The sequence below is a fragment of the Triticum aestivum genome, chromosome 6D (assembly GCF_018294505.1).
Source record: "Triticum aestivum cultivar Chinese Spring chromosome 6D, IWGSC CS RefSeq v2.1, whole genome shotgun sequence".
Taxonomy (NCBI): Eukaryota; Viridiplantae; Streptophyta; class Magnoliopsida; order Poales; family Poaceae; genus Triticum; species Triticum aestivum.
In genome coordinates, this window is record NC_057811.1 from 81,588,035 (window position 1) to 81,613,709 (window position 25,675).

The window sequence follows — 25,675 nt, forward strand, 5'->3', positions numbered from 1 at the left end:
CTTTCTTGTCCTCAAGATGCTACTTGAGAGCATCCACGGATTCCTCCACCAGCCTTCTACGCTCGATGCGCAACATGGCATTCTCGTCCATAAGTTTCTCGATGATGACGCCGGCCCTCTCCAACAAGGCAGTGGTCTGCTCCTGCTGCCCCACACTTCTGACGATCTTCGCCCTCAGCAGGTCGCGCTCGGCCTGGAGCTTTGCATTGCTCTCATTTAGTTGTCGGATGACGCCGGTAGACTATTCAAATGAGGCTTTCAGGTCATCTTGCAACCTCGCCCACCTGGAGCTCTGATCCATCTGCCTAAGGACGAGGGCACGCATGCGCCTGTAAGAGTCCTCGCCTACCCACGAGACATTTTCCCGGGCCGCCGCTGCGCGGGAGGACATCTCTGCTGCATTCGCGGCGTGGCGGGACATCTCTTCTGCTTCTGCGGTGCGGCCAGACCAGTCTGTTGCATCGACGGCGCGGCGGGACCTCTCTGCTGCTACGGCCACGCGGCAGGACATGTTGGCTGCTTTCGCGGCGAGGCGGGACATCTCTCGTGCTTCTGCTTCCAGGCTCACCTCTCCCTGGTGGCAATCTCTCGAACCAGAACTCACGCTAGCCATGGCAGATGCAAGGGAACGATGATGAATGACTTGTTTGTTTTTGTGGATGAGGAGTTGAGGAGGAATGTGCAGTCATCTTGGAGTAGTAGTATTTATAACCGAGTGGCAATACGCTCCTAAGTGGGAAACTGTTTAGGTATTGATCGGTGTGAACAGGTTTGCAATTTGGAATGTGATGGGATGCGGCCTCCCTGTTCTTCTAAAAAAAATTGCGACGGGACGCATACTCAAAATTTACTGACGGTTATAAGTGCGACACTATTCCCGGAAGGCGTAACGTGGGCACGTACGCCTTCTCGGTGGCGTACGTGGCGTTTGCACCATAGGGTGCACCACCATAGGCAATGTCAGCACCATCGCGCACGGTTCTTTTAATTAGAATGTGTGTGCCCGTCTAGCGCACACACGTTGATCTATCTAACTGTTTCAGTTTGTTGTGGCTAATCACAAACAGTTCATCCTTGTGAAGTGTATGCCATCAATCGCAGACACTTATATCTGGCTGACCCGTTTCTGTTCTGTTGCCTAATAGCAAATAGTTAATCCTTCTGAAGCGTATGCCCTCAACCTTGATCTGGCTGGCCGTTTCTTTTGTGTTGCTTAATCACAAACAGTTCATCCGAGTGAACCGTATGCTGTGTATCGCACACGCCTTCATCTGGCTGCCCGTTTCTTTTGTTCCTCCTCATCGCAAACAGTTAATTGAACTGAACCTTATGCCCTTCATCGCACACGCAACTAAAACCTGAACCGTGTTTGATGCATCCGTCATCACAAACGTTTTATACATTTCTAACGGTTTTCATACAGCACTGTTTGCGATTATTGCATCGCACACAGTTTCTCGAAGGGTCTCTGATCGTAGTGTCGCGTTAGCAGCATCCTGTAGTGCAAAGGAACTTTATATCCAACAGACAAAAAATATCCGTTCGACTATTGGAAATTACTTTAACTGCTGATCTGATGTCGAAGTAATTGCTGCATCGCCACCAAAACCCACCATCTCTTAAGCTAAAGTAGACCGAGCTAACCCCTATATTAGCATATTACTAAGATAAACAGAAGCCACTATAGAATCATTTAGGACGTGAGCTTGTCAATAAGAATGTGGAGGGACACCAGCTTAGCCCCGGCCATCAGCTTGGGCGGAACCGTTAAGAAGGTCAGCTCCTGCACGGCGACGTCGCCGAGATCCTTGTTGCTTGTCACCTCCATTTCCACCTTGACGGCGTCGGTCCTGCCTTTGGGCTCCCCCGGCGGGCTGTTCGTGAAGGAAATATGCCCTAGAGGCAATAATAAAGTTATTATTTATTTCCTTATATCATGATAAATGTTTATTATTCATGCTAGAATTGTATTAACCGGAAACATAATACATGTGTGAATACATAGACAAACAGAGTGTCACTAGTATGCCTCTACTTGACTAGCTCGTTGATCAAAGATGGTTATGTTTCCTAGCCATAGACATGAGTTGTCATTTGATTAACGGGATCACATCATTAGGATAATGATGTGATTGACTTGACCCATTCTGTTAGCTTAGCACTCGATCGTTTAGTATGTTGCTATTGCTTTCTTCATGACTTATACATGTTCCTATGACTATGAGATTATGCAACTCCCGTTTATCGGAGGAACACTTTGTGTGCTACCAAACGTCACAATGTAACTGGGTGATTATAAAGGTGCTCTACAGGTGTCTCCAAAGGTACTTGTTGGGTTGGCGTATTTCGAGATTAGGATTTGTCACTCCAATTGTCGGAGAGGTATCTCTGGGCCCACTCAGTAATACACATCACTATAAGCCTTGCAAGCATTGCGACTAATGAGTTAGTTGCGGGATGATGTATTACGGAACGAGTAAAGAGACTTGCCGGTAGCGAGATTGAACTAGGTATCGAGATAGCGACGATCGAATCTCGGGCAAGTAACATACCGATGACAAAGGGAACAACGTATGTTGTTATGCGGTCTGACCGATAAAGATCTTCGTAGAATATGTGGGAACCAATATGAGCATCCAGTTTCCGCTATTGGTTATTGACCGGAGAGGTGTCTCGGTCATGTCTACATAGTTCTCGAACCCGTAGGGTCCGCACGCTTAACGTTACGATGACAGTTATATTATGAGTTTATATGTTTTGATGTACCGAAGGTTGTTCGGAGTCCCAGATGTGATCACGGACATGACGAGGAGTCTCGAAATGGTCGAGACATAAAGATTGATATATTGGAAGCCTATGTTTGGAAATCGGAAGTGTTCCGGGTGAAATCGGGATTTTTCCGGAGTACCGGGAGGTTACCGGAACCCCCCGGTAACTTAATGGGCCTAGGTGGAAGAGAGGAGAGGAGGCCAGGGCAGGGCCACATGCCCCTCCCCCCCCCCATCCGAATAGGACAAGGAGAGGGGGGCGGCGCCCCCCCCCCTTTCCTTCCTCCCCTCCACCTCTTCCCCCTCTCTCTCTCCTAGTCCAACATGGAAAAGGGGGGAGTCCTACTCCCAGTAGGAGTAGGACTCCTCCTGGCGCGCCTCTCCCCTTGGCCGGCCGAACCCCCCTTGCTCCTTTATATACGGGGGCAGGGGGCACGTCTATACACACAATTGATCATTGATCTCTTAGCCGTGTGCGGTGCCCCCCTCCACCATATTACACCTCGATAATATCGTAGCAGTGCTTAGGCAAAGCCCTGCGTCGGTAGAACATCATCATTGTCACCACGCCGTCGTGCTGACGAAACTCTCCCTCAGCACTCGGCTGGATCGGAGTTCGAGGGACGTCATCGAGCTGAACGTGTGCTGAACTCGGAGGTGCCGTGCATTCGGTACTTGATCAGTCGGATCGTGAAGACGTACGACTACATCAACCGTGTTGTGTTAACGCTTCCGCTTTCGGTCTACGAGGGTACGTGGACAACACTCTCCCCTCTCGTTTCTATGCATCACCATGATCTTGCGTGTGCGTAGAAATTTTTTGAAATTACTACGTTACCCAACAGTGGCATCCGAGCTTGGTTTTATGCGTTGATGTTATATGCACGAGTAGAACACAAGTGAGTTGTGGGCGATATAAGTCATACTGCTTAGCAGCATGTCATATTTTGGTTCAGCGGTATTGTGAGATGAAGCGGCCCGGACCGACATTACGCGTACGCTTACGCGAGACTGGTTTCACCGTTGCGAGCACTCGATGCTTAAAGGTGACTGGCGGGTGTCTGTCTCTCTCACTTTAGTTGAACCGAGTATGGCTACGCCCGGTCCTTGCGAAGGTTAAAACGGCACCAACTCGACAAACTATCATTGTGGTTTTGATGCGTAGGTAAGAACGGTTCTTGCTAAGCCCATAGCAGCCACGTAAAACTTGCAACAACAAAGTAGAGGACGTCTAACTTGTTTTTGCAGGGCATGTTGTGATGTGATATGGTCAAGACATGATGCTATATTTTATTATATGAGATGATCATGTTTTGTAACCGAGTTATCGGCAACTGGCAGGAGCCATATGGTTGTCGCTTTATTGTATGAAATGCAATCGCCATGTAATTGTTTTACTTTATCACTAAGCGGTAGCGATAGTCGTAAAAGCAATAGTTGGCGAGACGACAACGATGCTATGATGGAGATCAAGGTGTCGCGCCGGTGATGATGGTGATCATGACGGTGCTTCGGAGATGGAGATCACAAGCACAAGATGATGATGGCCATATCATATCACTTATATTGATTGCATGTGATGTTTATCTTTTATGCATCTTATCTTGCTTTGATTGACGGTAGCATTATAAGATTATCTCTCACTAAAAAATTTCAAGATAAAAGTGTTCTCCCTGAGTATGCACCGTTGTGAAAGTTCTTCGTGCTGAGACACCACGTGATGATTGGGTGTGATAGGCTCTACGTTCAAATACAACAGGTGCAAAACAGTTGCACACGCGGAATACTCAGGTTAAACTTGACGGGCCTAGCATATGCAGATATGGCCTCGGAACACTGAGACCGAAAGGTCGAGCGTGAATCATATAGTAGATATGATCAACATAGTGATGTTCACCATTGAAAACTACTCCATTTCATGTGATGATCGGTTATGGTTTAGTTGATTTGGATCACGTAATCACTTAGATGATTAGAGGGATGTCTATCTAAGTGGGAGTTCTTAAGTAATATGATTGATAGAACTTAAATTTATCATGAACTTAGTACCTGATAGTATCTTGCTTGTCTATGTTAATTGTAGATAGATGGCCCGTGCTGTTGTTTCATTGAATTTTAATGTGTTCCTTGAGAAAGCAAAGTTGAAAGATGATGGTAGCAATTACACGGACTGGGTCCGTAACTTGAGGATTATCCTCATTGCTGCACAGAAGAATTATATCTTGGAAGCACCGCTGGGTGCCAGGCCTGCTGCAAGAGCAACACCAGAAGTTATGAACGTCTGGCAGAGCAAAGCTGATGACTACTCGATAGTTTAGTGTGCCATGCTTTACGGCTTAGAACCGGGTCTTCAACGACGTTTTGAACGTCATGGAGCATATGAGATGTTCCAGGAGTTGAAGTTAATATTTCAAGCAAATGCCCGGATTGAGAGATATGAAGTCTCCAATAAGTTCTACAACTGCAAGATGCAAGAGAATAGTTCTGTCAGTGAGCATATACTCAAAATGTCTGGGTATAATAATCACTTGATTCAACTGGGAGTTAATCTTCCGGATGATAGCGTCATTGACAGAATTCTTCAATCACTGCCACCAAGCTACAAGAGCTTCGTGATGAACTATAACATGCAAGGGATGAATAAGACAATTCCCGAGCTCTTCGCAATGCTAAAGGCAGCGGAGGTAGAAATCAAAAAGGAGCATCAAGTGTTGATGGTCAATAAGACCACTAGTTTAAAGAAAAAGGGCAAAGGGAAGAAGAAGGGGAACTTCAAGAAGAACAGCAAGCAAGTTGCTGTTCAGGAGAAGAAACCCAAGTCTGGACCTAAGCCTGAGGCTGAGTGCTTCTACTGCAAGCAGACTGGTCACTGGAAGCGGAACTGCCCCAAGTATTTGGCGGATAAGAAGGATGGCAAGGTTAACAAAGGTATATGTGATATACATGTTATTGATGTGTACCTTACTAATGCTCGCAGTAGCACCTGGGTATTTGGTACTGGTTCTGTTGCTAATATTTGCAACTCGAAACAGGGGCTACGGATTAAGCGAAGATTGGCTAAGGACGAGGTGACGATGCACGTGGGAAATGGTTCCAAAGTCGATGTGATCGCGGTCGGCACGCTACCTCTACATCTACCTTTGGGATTAGTTTTAGACCTAAATAATTGTTATTTGGTGCCAGCGTTAAGAATGAACATTATATCTGGATCTTGTTTGATGCGAGACGGTTATTCATTTAAATCAGAGAATAATGGTTGTTCTATTTATATGAGTAATATCTTTTATGGTCATGCACCCTTGAAGAGTGGTCTATTTTTGTTGAATCTCGATAGTAGTGATACACATATTCATAATACTGAAGCCAAAAGATGCAGAGTTGATAATGATAGTGCAACTTATTTGTGGCACTGCCGTTTAGGTCATATCGGTGTAAAGCGCATGAAGAAACTCCATAATGATGGACTTTTGGAATCACTTGATTATGAATCACTTGGTACTTGCGAACCGTGTCTCATGGGCAAGATGACTAAAACACCGTTCTCCCGTACTATGGAGAGAGCAACAAATTTGTTGGAAATCATACATACAGATGTATGTGGTCCGATGAATATTGAGGCTCGTGGCGGATATCGTTATTTTATCACCTTCACAGATGATTTGAGCAGGTATGGGTATATCTACTTAATGAAACATAAGTCTGAAACATTTTAAAAGTTCAAAGAATTTCATAGCGAAGTTGAAAATCATCGTAACAAGAAAATAAAGTTTCTACGATCAGATCGTGGAGGAGAATATTTGAGTTACGAGTTTGGCCTACATTTGAAACAATGCGGAATAGTTTCGCAACTCACGCCACCCGGAACACCACAACGTAATGGTGTGTCCGAACGTTGTAATCGTACTTTACTAGATATGGTGCGATCTATGATGTCTCTTACTGATTTACCGCTATCGTTTTGGGGTTATGCTTTAGAGACGGCTGCATTCACTCTAAATAGGGCACCATCAAAATCCGTTGAAACGACACCTTATGAACTATGGTTTGGCAAGAAACCAAAGTTGTCGTTTCTTAAAGTTTGGGGTTGCGATGCTTATGTGAAGAAACTTCAACCTGATAAGCTCGAACCTAAATCAGAGAAATGTGTCTTCATAGGATACCCAAAGGAGACTGTTGGGTACACCTTCTATCACAGATCCGAAGGCAAGACATTTTTTGCTAAGAATGGATCCTTTCTGGAGAAGGAGTTTCTCTCGAAAGAAGTGAGTGGGAGGAAAGTAGAACTTGATGAGGTAACTATACCTGCTCCCTTATTGGAAAGTAGATCATCACAGAAACCAGTTTCTGCGACACCTACACCAATTAGTGAGGAAGTTAATGATAATGATCATGAAACATCAGATCAAGTTATTACTAAACCTCGTAGGTCAACCAGATCAAGATCCGCACCAGAGTGGTACGGTAATCCTGTTCTGGAGGTTATGTTACTAGACCATGACGAACCTACGAACTATGAAGAAGCGATGGTGAGCCCAGATTCCGCAAAATGGCTTGAGGCCATGAAATCTGAGATGGGATCCATGTATGAGAACAAAGTATGGATTTTGGTTGACTTGCCCGATGATCGGCAAGCCATTAAAAATAAATGGATCTTCAAGAAGAAGACTGACGCTGACGGTAATGTTACTGTTTATAAAGCTTGACTTGTTGCGAAAGGTTTTCGACAAGTTCAAGGGATTGACTACGATGAGACCTTCTCACCCGTAGCGATGCTCAAGTCTGTCCGAATCATGTTAGCAATTGCCGCATTTTATGATTATGAAATTTGGCAAATGGATGTCAAAACTGCATTCCTGAATGGATTTCTGGAAGAAGAGTTGTATATGATGCAACCGGAAGGTTTTGTCGATCCAAAGGGAGCTAACAAAGTGTGCAAGCTCCAGCGATCCATTTATGGACTGGTGCAAGCCTCTCGGAGTTGGAATAAACGCTTTGATAGTGTGATCAAAGCATTTGGTTTTATACAGACTTTTGGAGAAGCCTGTATTTACAAGAAAGTGAGTGGGAGCTCAGTAGCATTTCTGATATTATATGTGGATGACATATTGCTAATTGGAAATGATATAGAATTTTTGGATAGCATAAAGGGATACTTGAATAAGAGTTTTTCAATGAAAGACCTCGGTGAAGCTGCATATATATTAGGCATCAAGATCTATAGAGATAGATCAAGACGCTTAATTGGACTTTCACAAAGCACATACCTTGACAAAGTTTTGAAGAAGTTCAAAATGGATCAAGCAAAGAAAGGGTTCTTGCCTGTACTACAAGGTGTGAGATTGAGTAAGACTCAATGCCCGACCACTGCAGAAGATAGAGAGAAGATGAAAGATGTTCCCTATGCTTCAGCCATAGGCTCTATCATGTATGCAATGCTGTGTACCAGACCTGATGTGTGCCTTGCTATAAGTTTAGCAGGGAGGTACCAAAGTAATCCAGGAGTGGATCACTGGACAGCGGTCAAGAACATCCTGAAATACCTGAAAAGGACTAAGGATATGTTTCTCGTTTATGAAGGTGACAAAGAGCTCATCATAAATGGTTACGTTGATGCAAGCTTTGACACTGATCCGGACGATTCTAAATCGCAAACCGGGTACGTGTTTACATTGAACGGTTGAGCTGTCAGTTGGTGCAGTTCTAAGCAAAGTATCGTGGCGGGATATACGTGTGAAGCGGAGTACATAACTGCTTCGGAAGCAGCAAATGAAGGAGTTCATATCCGATCTAGGTGTCATACCTAGTGCATCGGGACCAATGAAAATCTTTTGTGACAATACTGGTGCAATTGCCTTAGCAAAGGAATCCAGATTTCACAAGAGAACCAAGCACATCAAAAGACGCTTCAATTCCATCCGGGATTTAGTCTAGGTGGGAGACATAGAAATTTGCAAGATACATACGGATCTGAATGTTGCAGACCCGTTGACTAAGCCTCTTCCACGAGCAAAACATGATCAGCACCAAGACTCCATGGGTGTAAGAATCATTACTGTGTAATCTAGATTATTGACTCTAGTGCAAGTGGGAGACTGAAGGAAATATGCCCTAGAGGCAATAATAAAGTTATTATTTATTTCCTTATATCATGATAAATGTTTATTATTCATGCTAGAATTGTATTAACCGGAAACATAATACATGTGTGAATACATAGACAAACAGAGTGTCACTAGTATACCTCTACTTGACTAGCTCATTGATCAAAGATGGTTATGTTTCCTAGCCATAGACATGAGTTGTCATTTGATTAACGGGATCACATCATTAGGATAATGATGTGATTGACTTGACCCATTCCGTTAGCTTAGCACTCGATCGTTTAGTATGTTGCTATTGCTTTCTTCATGACTTATACATGTTCCTATGACTATGAGATTATGCAACTCCGTTTACCGGAGGAACACTTTGTGTGCTACCAAACGTCACAACGTAACTGGGTGATTATAAAGGTGCTCTACAGGTGTCTCCAAAGGTACTTGTTGGGTTGGCGTATTTCGAGATTAGGATTTGTCACTCCAATTGTCGGAGAGGTATCTCTGGGCCCACTCAGTAATACACATCACTATAAGCCTTGCAAGCATTGCGACTAATGAGTTAGTTGCGGGATGATGTATTACAGAACGAGTAAAGAGACTTGCCGGTAACGAGATTGAACTAGGTATCGAGATACCGACAATCGAATCTCGGGCAAGTAACATAGCGATGACAAAGGGAACAACGTATGTTGTTATGCGGTCTGACCGATAAAGATCTTCGTAGAATATGTGGGAACCAATATGAGCATCCAGGTTCCGCTATTGGTTATTGACCGGAGAGGTGTCTCGGTCATGTCCACATAGTTCTCGAACCCGTAGGGTCCGCACGCTTAACGTTACGATGACAGTTATATTATGAGTTTATATGTTTTGATGTACCGAAGGTTGTTCGGAGTCCCGGATGTGATCACGGACATGACGAGGAGTCTCGAAATGGTCGAGACATAAAGATTGATATATTGGAAGCCTATGTTTGGACATCGGAAGTGTTCCGGGTGAAATCTGGATTTTTCCGGAGTACCGGGAGGTTACCGGAACCCCCCGGTAACTTAATGGGCCTAGGTGGAAGAGAGGAGAGGAGGCCAGGGCAGGGCCGCATGCCCCTCCCCCCCAATCCGAATAGGACAAGGAGAGGGGGGCGGCGCCCCCCTTTCCTTCCTCCCCTCCACCTCTTCCCCCTCTCTCTCCCAGTCCAACATGCGGGAGTAGGACTCCTCCTGGCACGCCTCTCCCCTTGGCCGGCCGAACCCCCCCCCCCTTGCTCCTTTATATACGGGGGCAGGGGGCACCTCTATACACACAATTGATCATTGATCTCTTAGCCGTGTGCGGTGCCCCCCTCCACCATATTACACCTCGATAATATCGTAGCAGTGCTTAGGCGAAGCCCTGCGTCGGTAGAACATCATCATTGTCACCACGCCGTCGTGCTGACAAAACTCTCCCTCAACACTCGGCTGGATCAAAGTTCGAGGGACATCATCGAGCTGAACGTGTGCTGAACTCGGAGGTGACGTGCGTTCGGTACTTGATCAGTCGGATCGTGAAGACGTACGACTACATCAACCGCGTTGTGTTAACGCTTCAGCTTTCGGTCTACGAGGGTACGTGGACAACACTCTCCCCTCTCGTTGCTATGCATCACCATGATCTTGTGTGTGCGTAGATATTTTTTGAAATTACTACGTTACCCAACAGTTCGCCCACAGCTTGGCCATGTAGTGCGGCAGTGGGGACGCCCCCGCTCTGATGCCGACGACCGACACGGCGATAGGCGCGCCGATGTCGAGCACGCCGCCGACCAAGAAAAATGCGTGGTCGTCCTCCTCCGCGAACAGCAAGAGCCGTGGCTCCGACAGTGGCACTTGAAGCTGGAGCGCCTTGCTGTACTGGATCCTGTGCACGGGCATGGGATGCACGGTGCTGATGTGGTGGGAGAGCGCCGGCGGTGGGCTTCATAGCCGCGGATGGGCACGGGGCATTTGTAGGGCGCGAGCGAACACATGCTTTGGTGATCGGCGAGCTTGTGGTAAGTGACGTAGAGCCCACGGCCTTCGTGCGGGCACTCCACCCTCACCGAGGAGAGGACGGCGTCCACTGTCATGTTCCGCATGTCGAAGCCACCGCCGCGCTCACACTTCTGGCACTGCCGCTGGTTCCTGGGGCACTCGATGCGGCAGTCCACGCAGGCCAGGTGCCCTCCCTTGCACTGCACAAATCAATCGAACAGCACATCAATCAAGAAACCTGCACCTTGCTCGATCAGCCGAACGGACGAGGTGTATTCGAACCTCATACACTGGAGGCTTCAAGGGGCGGAGGCACAAAGGGCAGTGGAGCAAGGTGAGGTCCATCGAGACCATAGAGAGCTCCATCGTCAGGTCATGTTCCGTCTGCATGATCTCGCCCTCCTCGTGCACAACCATCTCTTGCTTTAGGGCATTACAAAGCTTTACCGTCACATATTCATACTACTTCAAGGTGCATTAAATCAACACACGCAAGTATCAAAAGAAGAGTCATGGCATGCATGCATGCGTTGTAATTAATGCATTGGTAAACGCAAATTATTGAAATATATCGAGTGTAGTGCTTTGATGTTTCGCGTCAACTCGTACAAGACCAAGAAGTTTGATTAATACAACGCCCTCTCCCTCGCGGACTGAGCTCCGATGCCTTAACTGCACCTGCCTTTGGTTGTATGACAGGTGGGCCACCCACCTGTTGGGCCCACCTGTCATACATGCAAAGGCAGGAGCAGTAAGTCAATGAAGCTGCGTCCCTCCCTCGCCCATGAGCGTGGTGGCTGGCAGGACTAGGCGAAGCTTTCGCTACACGCTCTCCCTCCCACACGCGATGGACATGCAGCAGTTCAATCGGTGTCAGATGGCCAGAAGCATACTGTAGTACTCCTCCATTGCAGTAGTACTCCATCATTGTTCGACTTCCCGAAGAAGCGAAGAGCCAAGCGCAGCCCGGACGCTCGTGTGGTAGTTTCATGTGTACTACCTCCGTCCTAGTTTATTGGTCCCCATTGTAATCTATGCTAAACTTTGACCATAAATTTAACTAAAAAATATTCATGCATGTCATAAAAAATTATATCTTTGGAAACTATATTCAAATATGAATCCAACGATATAATTTTTGTTGACATGCACTAATATTTTGTTAGTTAAATCTTTGGTCAAAATTTCGCACAAATTACAAAGGGGACTAATAAACCACGATGGAGGTAGTAGAGTAGTCTAGGATAGCGTGTACCTTGCCTATAAGCTTAAAATCGTTGGGGTCGGCTCCATCTAATCAGGACGGAGGTAGTAGAGTAGTCTAGGATAGCGTGTACCGTGCTTGTAAGCTTCTTTTTTTGTTGATTAAAATAATCTTCTGGCCCTACCTGATCCTGGTGATTGTAGTTTGCACGCTCATCTGGTCAAGACAGGAATATATATTTTAATTTGTGGTGGGGTAAATGTTAGAGGTTGTAGCAAATATATTGTACACGGTGGGTCTTTCAGCCAAGTTTAGAGGCAAGCATGTGGGGCCAGTGCTATGATGTGTGCGTCAACTCATACAACGAGGAGAAGCTTGATTTTACTACTACACGCCTTCTCCCTCGCCCATGCGCGTGGTGGCTCGCAGACGAGGACAGGCTTTTGCTTATACTACAACAAGCTATCCCTCCCGCACGCAGTGGGCGGACATGCAGCAGTGGATTCGATACTGTAGAAGTAGTAGTAACATCATTGTTCGTCTTCTCGAAGAGGCGAAGAGCCAAGCGCAACCCGAACGTGGCAGTTGCGAACGCTCGTGTGGCAGTCTTTGTGTAGGGGTGGGGCGTGGTGTGGTGCCTTGGAGCACGCATATAGCCAGGCTCTTGCATGAGACAAAATTGCTATTTGAGCCCACTATTGTAGTACTAGTACTTGCTAGTATAGCCTTGTAAACCGGAAAGGAGTATTTGCCTTTCTAGATATTTCAACAAGTGACTAGACTACACCCTAAATGTAGTAGTACATATGGAGCAAAATGAGTGAATCTACACCGTAAATAAATACTATGTAGTTCTCCTGTTTTCCTCTCCGCCTTAGTCGCGGTGCACAATATTGAGTATACTAGTACTGACTAGTCTCTTTTTAACACACATTTACGTTTTTTTAACACGGTACAAACGCAAGCGCTCATATACACGCGCATGCACTCACCCCTATGAATGCACACACGCACACCCTACCCCTATGAGCTCCTCCGAAAGACTGAGCCGGCATATCATCTTGAAATTTACGAAGTCACCATAGGCACCTCGTCATCGATGGGAACGTCTCCTGACACGCATTTACATTGATACAGCTTGATTGCCAAGGAGGGAGAGGGTAGCGGTTCCCAGACGTTGAACGGTCAATGATGCATCCTCAATTAGCATGTAGAGGGAATTAATTGGAGAAGCATAATAGAGCCAGCACTATGTGAATGCAACAGAGATTGGACTCTCATATAAAGGCGCCCCACCACTCCAATCCATCTACTCCTAGTCTCTGTGCAACACTGCTCACTCCAATCCAAGACCAAGTGACCAGAAGCCACAAGCACCTATGGAGGGAATGGACGCGAGCGGCAGTCGGCTATGCCAAATCATCCAAGACGCCGGCCTGCAGCCCCGCACCACGCAGCGTTTCCAGACGGTGCTGGCGACCACCGGCGTCGTAGCCCTCGCCGACGCCAGCTTCGCCTCTCACATGGACGACATGATGGTCCACTCCATCCGCAAGTTCACCGTCGTCAAGAAGCGCATGGACGACTTTGCCGTACTGCTCCAGCCCGCGCGCCCAGGCTCCTCATTGCCTGCCACCCTCATCGGCCACCATGGTGACGAACTCTTTCAAGCTCTGGTGGCCCTGCAGGTGCCGGAGGTTGCGACGAAGAATGTGCACCTCGAGGCCGCGCTCGCCGCGCAGCGCCTCGCCATGCAAGAAATCGTCGACAAGCACATCCACGTCTATGAGGAAATTGTCTACATAGGCCACTACAAGGCCAGCGAGGACAAAAAGACGTTGGCCTTCTTCCAGCGGCTGGAATCTTTGGACGCCATTGTTCAAAAGCACGTCGACCTGGCCACGAAAACCGCTGCTACTTAGCCGTCGTTCGGTGGGCCGGCACCCTGAGTCGAGGAGGTGGACGTCGTCGATGGATGCATCTCTTCTTCTTGCCTCCTGTAACCAGCACTGCATCGCCTCGTGGCCTTAATGTTTTATTAGTATAGTACTCCCTCCGTTCCCAAATATAAGTCTTTCTAGAGATTCCAGCAAGAGACTACATACGAAGCAAAATGAGTGAATCTAAACTCTAAATTATGTCTACATACATCTGTATGTTATTCCATTTGAAATATCTAAACAGGCTTATATTTAGGAACGGAAGGAGTATATGGCATTTTTATTCCAATCGTAACGTTTTCACTGTGAGGTGGGGCCTAGTTGAGCAAACCGACCATCGGCAAATCCCCACCCTGGCCACCGGGCGTCGGCTGAGTTTAGAATTAGAAGAGAGAAGCGGCGGAGAAGAGCTAGTTTTAGCACGGACGCTGTTGTCAGATGGGACTCGTGTTGATAGAATAGGAGTACTGAGCACTCGTACCTCTTTTTTTAGGGAAAAAGTAGTCGTATGTCTAGTACCACTAGTTGGGAGCGTGCGACCTATACCTGTCATCACTTTAGGTCTCCTTTTCGAACCGCAGCTACGCTTCACAGTACATATTTTTCACACATTTATCCTCCTATATGTACTCCTAGGCTATTTCCACGTGCTCCCTTTCGCCGACATGTGGGACATAGAGCATTTGGGTCGTAGTGCATGCACGACTCGGAGCATATGCCGGGGTACTTACATTTCAAACCTCATGAATTACATGCAAACCCCCCGCAGAAGAATAAATAAAGAAATGAATTACTACATGAAACCGGATTATTTTCGTAGAAACCGGAGCACGCTCATTAAATTTTGGACATAGCACGTTTATAAAAAACGACCGGACCTAAACCAGTCTAAGGGCCTCTTTGATTCGCAGGATACTGAAAACACAGGAATGGGGAAAGTATGATGGCGATGAACCAAGACGAAGAGAACTCTAACTCAGTTAGAGGTTAGAGTTAGATTCTAACCCTAAACTAACTCTAAACCAAAGAGGTGTATGGATGGCAGGGTTAGATTGACAATAAATGCTTTTTCTAAATCATTTGACTACTTTGGACCCTATTTCCTACCGGATTTGGTGTGGCCGGCTCTTGTGTGGCCTCCTCCCGCTCACAATTGACATAAACGAACCATCTTTACAAATCAAGCATGCAAAACATGATAAATTTTACTTTGTCCATACAAATGAGATATCCCACTTAAACATACAAGTCGTCAATCAAGCTTCACAAAAAAATACACTCCATGAAACAAAGCATGAACTAACTCATCATGGAAGTCATTCACGATAGGGAGGGAGCCCGGAGCCCCTCACGCACCCAGGGAGGAGCTCATCATCGTCGCTCTGGAGGAAGGCTCTATAGAGCCCAAGCCCCGGGAACCCATCTTATGCCGGTGCTTGCGAGTTGAGGTCGACACCGGCATGGGTAGCAGGGCCACTTGCCGACAACTGCGGACCGAATCTTTGGGCCTCTAGAAATAATGCAAGCCTGAAACTGAAATACCTAGAAAGGTGAACTGAATCTTTGGGCCTCTAGAAATAATGCAAGCCTGAAACTGAAATACCTAGAAAGGTGAACTGAAACTCTGGGCCTCTAGAAAGATTTATTACCTCCTCAAGCAGCATCAAACAATTCCATGCGTGCACCACAAATCTATACCAAGTTTAATCAGGATCTACTTTTCTAGATCAAAATTAGCGCTAGAGCGAGCAAGATCAATGATATGGCTGTGAGACAGAGAAGGAACGAACAAACTCACCCCTCTCGCGACCTCCCTGGTAGATGCGCCGCCGCTGCGCACGATAGAGGGAGAAAAACGACCGGTGAAGGGGGAGCGGGGCGAGCTTCGAAGGCCAGAGGGAGAGGGCAGCCGGAGGAGGGCGGCGGAGGCCGGAGGGAGAGGGTGGCCGGAGGAGAGAGAAGGCAAGCGGCGGAGCGGCGCTTGGGCGGGCGGCCCGATGGGGAACAGAGAGGAGTCATGCGAGGGGGGGGGAGGGAGCGATCTGGTGCGGGCAGGGGAGATTTTTTTAGTTCTCTTTTAGTGGGCCCGAGGAGAACTAACCTAATTAGAACCTCTCCACCGGGCTAGTTTTTTTAGCTGGGTTAGAGCAAACTAGCTCCAACTAACCCCTCATGTTTGGATACTTTGAGGCTATTTCAACCCAAACTAGCTCTAACTCAGGGATCCAAACAAAGAGGAGTATTGTACATGCTATAGTCTGGACCATAGCACATTGTTTTTATGGCCATATCACCACATTGTTTTCTGCTGCTGGTTCACTGGGCTGCCGTGGTTCGCACTGCTGGTTCACTGGGCTGCCGTGGTTCGCACTCCTCCAACATGAGTAGTAGTACTAGTATATACTATGTGGGAGAGCCAGCATCTTGATCGACGTGTCATCCACCAGATTAGAGTGGGGAACGGAAGGGGGGCATCACCCCGGTCGTAGCACCAGTAATTCATGACTATAGTGAGTAGTCATATCACAAGTCTTTCCAGCAGTAACGCACCGTCAAATCGCACAGCCCGACCTTTCCAGCAATAAGTAAGTTGAATCCACTACTCCCTCACCCTCCTCGCCTCTCCGTCAAACCGCCTACCCAAAAACTGTCTCGCGTACTGCCCGGGAAAAGCCCCGCCCTCAACTTTTAACTACGCGAAAATAGTTTGAGCTTGTTCGTTCTATATAAATACTAGTACTGTATGTTTATTCACCCGTGGGGTTGTTCAATGAATGGAGGGCCGGGGAGCACAGGTGAACAATACTACTACTAGTAAGTAGGAGTCATACAGTTAGTCACGTTAAATAGAGAGTTTCTTTTCTTTAATGCCACGTACACAAATTGAAACGCTTGTTGTGGAGAGAAAAAGATAATCACTCCACTATATATGCAGGCAGGGGCCTGAGCTCTTGCTTTACTAGGGTTGCTCTCTTCATTCTCTCATCCTCTCCAGATCTAAACAAGACAGCGGTAGCGACATTTTCTCTCTGCTCACCGCTGGTCACAGATCCGACCGGATCCCTTCGGCCGGTGTGTGTAAAGGACTAGGTGCATCGTTCACGTGGTCATCGCCGGCGAGGGAGGAAACCCACAGCTGCCGAGGGGCCTGGTCCTCTGCCCGTGCCATTCTCTCCGACTCAACGCCGGCTCGGGAGGTCCTCCGACCCTTCTTCCTCCCTGCCGTATTGTGCGCAGATCCGACCTGCCGCCGCCGACATCCCGACGACCCTCAAGTATAAGTTCTTCGAAAGCGACTTTGCTCTACTGCCCCAGCTCCCCACGTGTCTGCATGTGCATCTTTTTCTGCTCCCATCAGCTCTTCCAAACCCACCTAAATTTTTAGTATTATTAGACGTAAAGCTACTTCATGCATTCGAATCTAGGACTTGGTTCAAACAACGAAGAAAGGGGCGAAAGTTGTAGCATGAATCTAGGACTTCATTCAAAGAGGAAATAATGGGGTGAAAGTAGTAGAGACCGGATACCCAACTGGTCTCTTGGTTAAAAAAGGAAATAATGGGAAAACGCATTACAAACTGGATAAGGAACAGATCTATTATTGGTTGAAAAAAGGATAGAAAGTGGCGGCTGGTGGACAAGTCAACAGAGTATGTCTAGGATTAGATTTGCTGCCCTCACATAGTAAAAGGTCTCCAGGATTAGATTTGTTGCCCTCACAGAGCATGAACAAACTCGACATCACCACTTTATGCCTCCTTGTAGGTACATTGTGCTGATGCGTCCACTGTCGCATGTCCTTATACCAACTTATTCATGTTGTTAATGTAAGGGCGCATGTAAAATGAAGCGATCACACTGTTACCTTAAGGACATGTCTAACCAGTGTTATTGCTAATCTAATGCCTCCAGTGATATGATGCAATTAAACCGTGTTACAAATGGTACTCCTGCTATTTTCCCCAGTATGATAAGTAAGTTGCTCCTTTACGTTGCTGAGTGTCCTGGTGTCCCCACGGTCCCATGCCCTTAAACCAACTCTTTAGCTGTTCTTGATTTACTGTATCTGGTAAAGAAGCAATGCCACCATTAAAGTAATCCCACATTTGACGAATGTCATTGTTGATCGTAATGCTTCCGGTAACATGAAGCATTGCTGACATTTTAAAATTTCTACTGTCCTTGCGTGATTGCCATGAACATAATTAAGATGCTTCTGTTCATTTCGTGTATGTTTTGTATCTTCTTATTGACCAGCAACTATTTACTTTCTATCTTTTTGTGCAGATAGGGATATCCATTTCACCTTGTTGCTATTGTGACCTTTTGGTGAACTGCACAAAACACTTTTTTTGGAATGAGTGTCTTGTGCAGCTCAACTAAAATGTCACGTGGGCAACATCCCTCAATTTTGGTGGAACTACACAAAATGGTGATTGGAGTTTCCAAAATCTCCGTCAAATTCTGCTGGTAATCTCATGCAACATTTTATTAGCCTTTGCAAGATGAGTCGTCACTGTCACCACAATGGCACTTTATTTTAGTGGAACTGCACAAAAGGATAAGCAAATTATAGTTGCACCTTACATGAGCCGGACAGCCAACCTTAATGTTCCTCAATTTTAGTGCAACTACTAATGAAGAACCTGCCAGCTCACGAGAGCAAGTACTTCTTGCTAGCTGAATGATGCAATCTTTGCTTCATTTCAGGTGAACTGCAGAAAAAGTCGCATGAATTGAATCATCGGGTGGAGCTGCAAGTTGAGTTCAAGGAGTGCCACTATTATAGTAATCATGCTCTTTCTTATTTGTGTTGTGCAAACAAGAATACTCAACTACAGATGTTGTGATGGTCAAGAGCATTCGCCAAGTTCTTGGGTTGTATGACACGGCTAGCCAAGATGGATTTAATCCCGATATTCACTTTATCAAAATGCTCTAATGGGTTGGTTCTGAATCTTGCAAGCTGGGAATCAATGAGATGTGTAGGCCTCTTTATTGTACTTGTTATTTGAATCTTATTTGTTGGTTCTGAATCTTGCAAGCTGGGAATCAATGAGATGTGTAGGCATCTTTGTTGTACTTATTATTTGGATCCTATTTGTTGGTTCTGAATCTTGCAAGCTGGGAAACACAGCATGATGATGCAAAGGACAACAACCATAACAAACAGTTCAAACTTGGTAGTATTATTTGTTTTTAGAAAGTGCGACAAATGTGTTAATCGTCTGCGTCCTGAGAATAATAATTCTAATTGTTGTGCATGTTGATCATGTGGCACTGATAGAACGAGCCAATGCATTGCTTGTTTTAAGAATAAATTTCTATTAAAGCTAATTAAATTTAAGTAAAGTGACCACTAACACTTGTTATTACAGTACCAATACAGACCCACTCGTGAACCGACGTGTGGCCGGAATAGGTTTCTTAATAGAGGCGTTTGAATGCGCCGAGGGTGCATCTTCTGTCAGGCGTGCAGCGGGCGAGGGAGGGGTAGTAACTGTTGTCGCCTGTACACACTCAGTTTACTGTTGAATCCAGTTCCCCAAGAGCTGAAAAATGATCTGCTGTCGCCGCTTACCCACTCGTTCACTTGAAGAGACTCCAATGGCGATCCGAGGGGTGAGCCTGCTAGATATGGACTTCGGCAAGGAGTTCGCCTTTGAGTTCGCCGTTCAGTCCCATGGCTGCACCAAGTTGAATGTGATGTACACCAATGATTCGAACTCGGTGAAGCTCTGCCTCGCTGAGTTCAGGCAGTACCTACAGGACGAGAAAGCACAAGGTCGCAGGACTAGACCTTGTGCCCATCCATTCATCTCTTGACATGGACCAATGGATCGTCGTCGCCCAGGTATGTGTGCGGGACGAGGTTCTCGTCTACCACTACTGCAGGGCCATCAGAGGTTCTGGAGCATTCGCATGTTTCATCGGCAGGACCGACTGCACCTTCGCTACGGTGGAGAGAAGGAAGAACGCGACGATTCAGCCATCTGGTGCAACAAGCTTGTCTACATCCAGAAGCAATACAAGATCATCGGCAATGGGCAGGAGAAGGACTCTGTGGTTGACCTCGCCGAGACCATCATCGACCCCTGATACGCCAACATGAAAGAAGACAACGATACCAAGGACCTGAACACGTGGGAGGTACCTCTGAATCTAGCCTACATAATCTACGCGGCCAAGGACGCATACGCATGCTACATGTACAGGCGGATCTTGGACATGAGGGCGTGTCTGCTTCCCGTAACCGACGGGTACACGGACAGCCGCAACGTCATGATCAAGCGTGCCAGGAAGGTCTAGATGTTGTACTTTATCTATTTAAGCACCTTTATCATCTGAGTGTTTCATGCATTAGCCTATGTGTCGTAATTATCTGTTTTGTCCGAAATATTTCTTCTAAGAACCCATTAACCTGTTTGCTTTTTTTAGTGGCTATTTGCTTATGTATGTAAGTAGTTCACTCGTCTGTTTCAAAAAAAACTAGTTCACTCGGCTGCCGTGTTTTGAATCTCCATCCTCCCAACATATTCCCCTTCTCAGGTGGACCCAGCAGGTCTTGTACACGGACATATGGGACCGACCACCTATCCATTTGGATTTCTTTATTTTGTTCAATCTTTCGTCCTCTTCCTATACAGCGGCTGGCCATCATAGCCTATGGCGTTGGCCAGGCCATCCCTCTACTCCCACACATTGTCCGGCGGCGGCAACTCTACCGGCCCACCCTGCACCCGAACAAGTCAACCCTCATACTCCCCTCCGCATGCGTCTTCCCCTGCTCCGGTTCATTCAGTCCGAGGTCTCGACGTCGTCCTCCGCCTTGGTGCTCTCGCTGCGGCGCCGCCGTCTATCGTTCCCAACATGGTCAGCAAAACAAGAGGAATCGGGAGACAACTTTTTTTTTGGAGAAGAGAATCGGGAGACAACTGTTCATCGAGAGGCTGACAGTCTCGGGCCCACCAGGTCCATGGCCTAGGTTTTGTTGTTTAACATGGGCAGCCCACAACATGTTTCAACGTTTTTTGGATGCAGCAGGTATCAAGTGGCCTCTGGGCCTCCCAACCTAGCTTGTCTATAACATCAGCAGCCCAAGTTATGTTTGTTTTTTCAAGACGACACACAGCTCGGTTCTATTTTTCTATAAGAATGCAAAACCGAACCTATGTTTTCCCTTCTATAATAGTATATATATATATATCTTATTTTATTACACATATATATATATATAATAGAAACAACATAAGGTTCCGTTAAACTTGTCGTTCGTCCAACCATTTTATAGACCTTCCCACTTCCTTTATTTTTTGTTTTCATTAATCCTATATCTGAATTTTCTCCCACTTTCGTTTTCGATGTAAACTGAGTTTTCTCCCAGTACTTTTACCTAGAACCAACTCAACTGTCCCACATCTAGCCTAAAAAATAATAATACCCCACATCCTATTAACGCATCAAATTAAAATGATATTTTATTTTGTAAATTGAAAGTTCTTACAAAATAATAATAATAATTGTTTATATATAACTTGGCAAGTTAACTCCTAGTGATTGCGTACATAAGCTTGCAAAGATTTTACTAACCAATGCAGTAATAGACGTGCAATCATGTGTTTGTGTTTTTATAACATTTCTCCGTCCAGCCCAACATGATATTTTCACCCAGTCCAGCAAGTTCGCAGATTTCGAGAAAAATGCAAATGGGCTTTAAATTCTACCATATATATAAACGGGCTGCATAGATGCTACATCATTGTTTCACCCAGCCCATCAAATGGACTAAAAAAACAAATGGACTGGCTGACATGTGGGCTAGTAGGTCGAAGCCTAAGAAAGGCGTTGGATTTACATCCAACGGCCGGCATTCTTCTTCAATCTCTCGTCTTCTTCCCCCAGCGTTGCTGGGACCGCCTGCTCCAGCCTCCGACGTCCAGCGGCGTTGTTTTGCGCGCCTCGCAGCGAAACGCTACCCCGCCGACGGCCAGGCCATCCCTCCACTCCGCACCTCCTCTTATTCTCTGCCGAGTGTAGGCCCACCCCGCACCCGAACCAGTCAAGTTTCCCACTCCTCTCTGACTGCGACTCCACTGTCACGTCTTCCCCATCTCTGGGTCATTCCAGTCTGGGGCCTCGCCGTCGTCCATTGCCTCGCTGCGCTCGGCGCGGCGTGGTGAACAAATGAGAGTCATCGGAAGAGGACTGTACGTGGAGAGCCTGACGACTGGGACCCACGAGGCCCATGGTCGCATGCAAGGAAAGTTCCTCTTTATTAAGATGTTTCCTCCCCTTAACAGCTGGGACCCACCGGCTGTATCTTCGCACGGAAGGAAGTGCCTCCTTGTTATGTGAAAAAAAACTATTCCTCCCGATGGCAGCTGGGACCCGGCAGATTTGGTGGCTGACTTGTGGGCCTACTAAGCATACGTGTACGCGGGGCTTTGTCAACTTAATCAACAAATGTTTCTAGCAGCTGGACCGTTGGATGTTAATCCAACAGTCGTGCTCCTTCTTTAACCTCTGTTCTTGCTCCTGTCTCCCGTGGGCGGCAGTGCTGTCATGCACCCGAACCAGTCAAGTTTCCCACTCCTCTCCATCTGCGACTCCACTGCCGCGTCTTCCCCATCTCCAGGTCGTTTCAGTCTGGGGCCTCGCCGTCGTCCACCGGCCTTGGTGCGCTCGACACGATGGGGTCAACGTGGTCAACAAATCAGAGTCATCAAAAGATGACTATACGTGAGAGGCTGACAGTGGGGACGCACCATGCCAATGGACGCATGCATGCAACTACATCTTTTTACCCTGAAAATTAATGTTTTCTCCCCCTGACTGCTGGGACCCACCAGCTGCATCTTCGCACGCAAGGAAGTGCGTCCTTATTACGGGCAAAAAAATATCCCCCCTAACAGCTGGGACTCAGCAGCTATATCTTCGCATGCAAGGAAGTGCGTCCTTATCCTCCCTGACAGCTGGGATCCACCCGGTCGAAGCATACGTACCATTGTCTGTCTTGTCGGAATGTGTACGTACATACCGGTCGATCGGTCGCTCTGCAACGATGAACCGTGGCCGAGTAAGTAGCGGCACATGTCATAGTAGAGCCCCCCACGTAGCAGTTCAGGTTGTCCCATCTAAACCGTGTACACGTACATACAGCCACACGCCAAAAAATACGGACACATACATACATACAGGCGGGGTCTAGAACGCATACTCGCGCATACGTACGGCCAGGTCTCGTGTACATGGCTAGGTCGGAACGGAGAAACTACGTCATCGTATTCATGGGGAGGCAACGGAATGCATCGTGTTCATCGAGAGACAACGAGAGACGTCGTGTTCATCGGGAGCTAGCCGGCTTGGACGGAACAGCCGATCGAAACGAGGCCTGGCGTGAAGGAAATATGCCCTAGAGGAAATAATAAAGTTATTATTTATTTCCTTATATCAGGATAAATGTTTATTATTCATGCTAGAATTGTATTAACCGGAAACATAATACATGTGTGAATACATAGACAAACAAAGTGTTACTAGTATGCCTCTACTTGACTAGCTCGTTAATAAAGATGGTTATGTTTCCTAACCATAGACATGAGTTGTCATTTGATTAATGGGATCACATCATTAGGAGAATGATGTGATTGACTTGACCCATTCCGTTAGCTTAGCACTTGATCGTTTAGTATGTTGCTATTGCTTTCTTCATGACTTATACATGTTCCTATGACTATGAGATTATGCAACTCCCGTTTACCGGAGGAACACTTTGTGTGCTACCAAACGTCACAACGTAACTGGGTGATTATAAAGGTGCTCTACATGTGTCTTCGAAGGTACTTGTTGGGTTGGCGTATTTCGAGATTAGGATTTGTCACTCCGATTGTCGGAGAGGTATCTCTGGGCCCACTCGGTAATGCACATCACTTAAGCCTTGCAAGCATTGCAACTAATGAATTAGTTGCGGGATGATGTATTGCAGAACGAGTAAAGAGACTTGCCGGTAACGAGTTTGAGTTAGGTATTGAGATACCGACGATCGAATCTCAGGCAAGTAACATACCAATGACAAAGGGAACAACGTATGTAGTTATGCGGTTTGACCGATAAAGATCTTCGTAGAATATGTGGGAGCCAATATGAGAATCCAGGTTCCGCTATTGGTTATTGACCGGAGACGTGTCTCGGTCATGTCTACATAGTTCTCGAACCCGTAGGGTCCGCACGCTTAAAGTTCGATGACGGTTATATTATGAGTTTATGAGTTTTGATGTACCTAAGGTAGTTCGGAGTCCCGGATGTGATCACGGACATGACGAGGAGTCTCGAAATGGCCGAGACATGAAGATTGATATATTGGACGACTATATTCGGACACCGGAATGGTTCCGGCGGTTATCAGATAAATACCGGAGTACTGGGGGGTTACCGGAACCCCCCCGGAGGTTATTGGGCTTCATGGGCCCAAGTGGTGGAAGAGGAGAGGCGGCCAAGGGGCAGCCGCGCGCCCCTCCCCCCCCCAGTCCGAATTGGACAAGGAGGGGGGGCGGCGCCCCCCTTTCCTTTCCCCCTCTCTCCCCTTCCCTCTCCTCTCCTACTCCAACATGGAAGGGGGAGTCCTACTCCCGGTGGGAGTAGGACTCCTCATGGGGCGCGCCAAGGGTGGCCGGCCCCCTCCCCCTCCTCCACTCCTTTATATACGGGGAGGGAGGCACCCCCTAGAGACAAGACAATTGATCATTGATCTCTTAGCCGTGTGCGGTGCCCCCCTCCACCATAATCCACCTCGATAATATCGTAGCAGTGCATAGGCGAAGCCCTGCGTCGGTAGAACATCATTATCGTCACCACGCCGTCGTGCTGACGAAACTCTCCCTCGAAGCTCGGCTAGATCGGAGTTCGAGGGGCGTCATCGAGCTGAACATGTGCTGAACTCGGAGGTGTCGTGCGTTCGGTACTTGATCGGTCGGATCGTGAAGACGTACGACTACATCAACCGCGTTGTGCTAATGCTTCCGCTTTCGGTCTACGAGGGTACATGGACAACACTCTCCCCTCTCGTTGCTATGCATCACCATGATCCTGTGTGTGCGTAGGAAATTTTTGAAATTACTACGTTCCCCAACAGTGGCATCCGAGCCAGGTTTTATGCGTTGATGTTATATGCACGAGTAGAACACAAGTGAGTTGTGGGCGATACAAGTCATACTGCTTACCAGCATGTCACACTTTGGTTCGGGGGTGTTGTTGGATGAAGCGGCCCGGACCGACATTACGCGTACGCTTACGCGAGACTGGTTCTACCGACATGCTTTGCACACAGGTGGCTGGCGGGTGTCTGTTTCTCCAACTTTAGTTGAACCGAGTGTGGCTACGCCAGGTCCTTGAGAAGGTTAAAACAGCACTAACTTGACGAACTATCGTTGTGGTTTTGATGCGTAGGTAAGAACGGTTCTTGCTCAGCCCGTAGCAGCCACGTAAAACTTACAACAACAAAGTAGAGGACGTCTAACTTGTTTTTGCAGGGCATGTTGTGATGTGATATGGTCAAGGCATGATGCTATATTTTATTGTATGAGATGATCATGTTTTGTAACCGAGTTATCGGCAACTGGCAGGAGCCATATGGTTGTCGCTTTATTGTATGCAATGC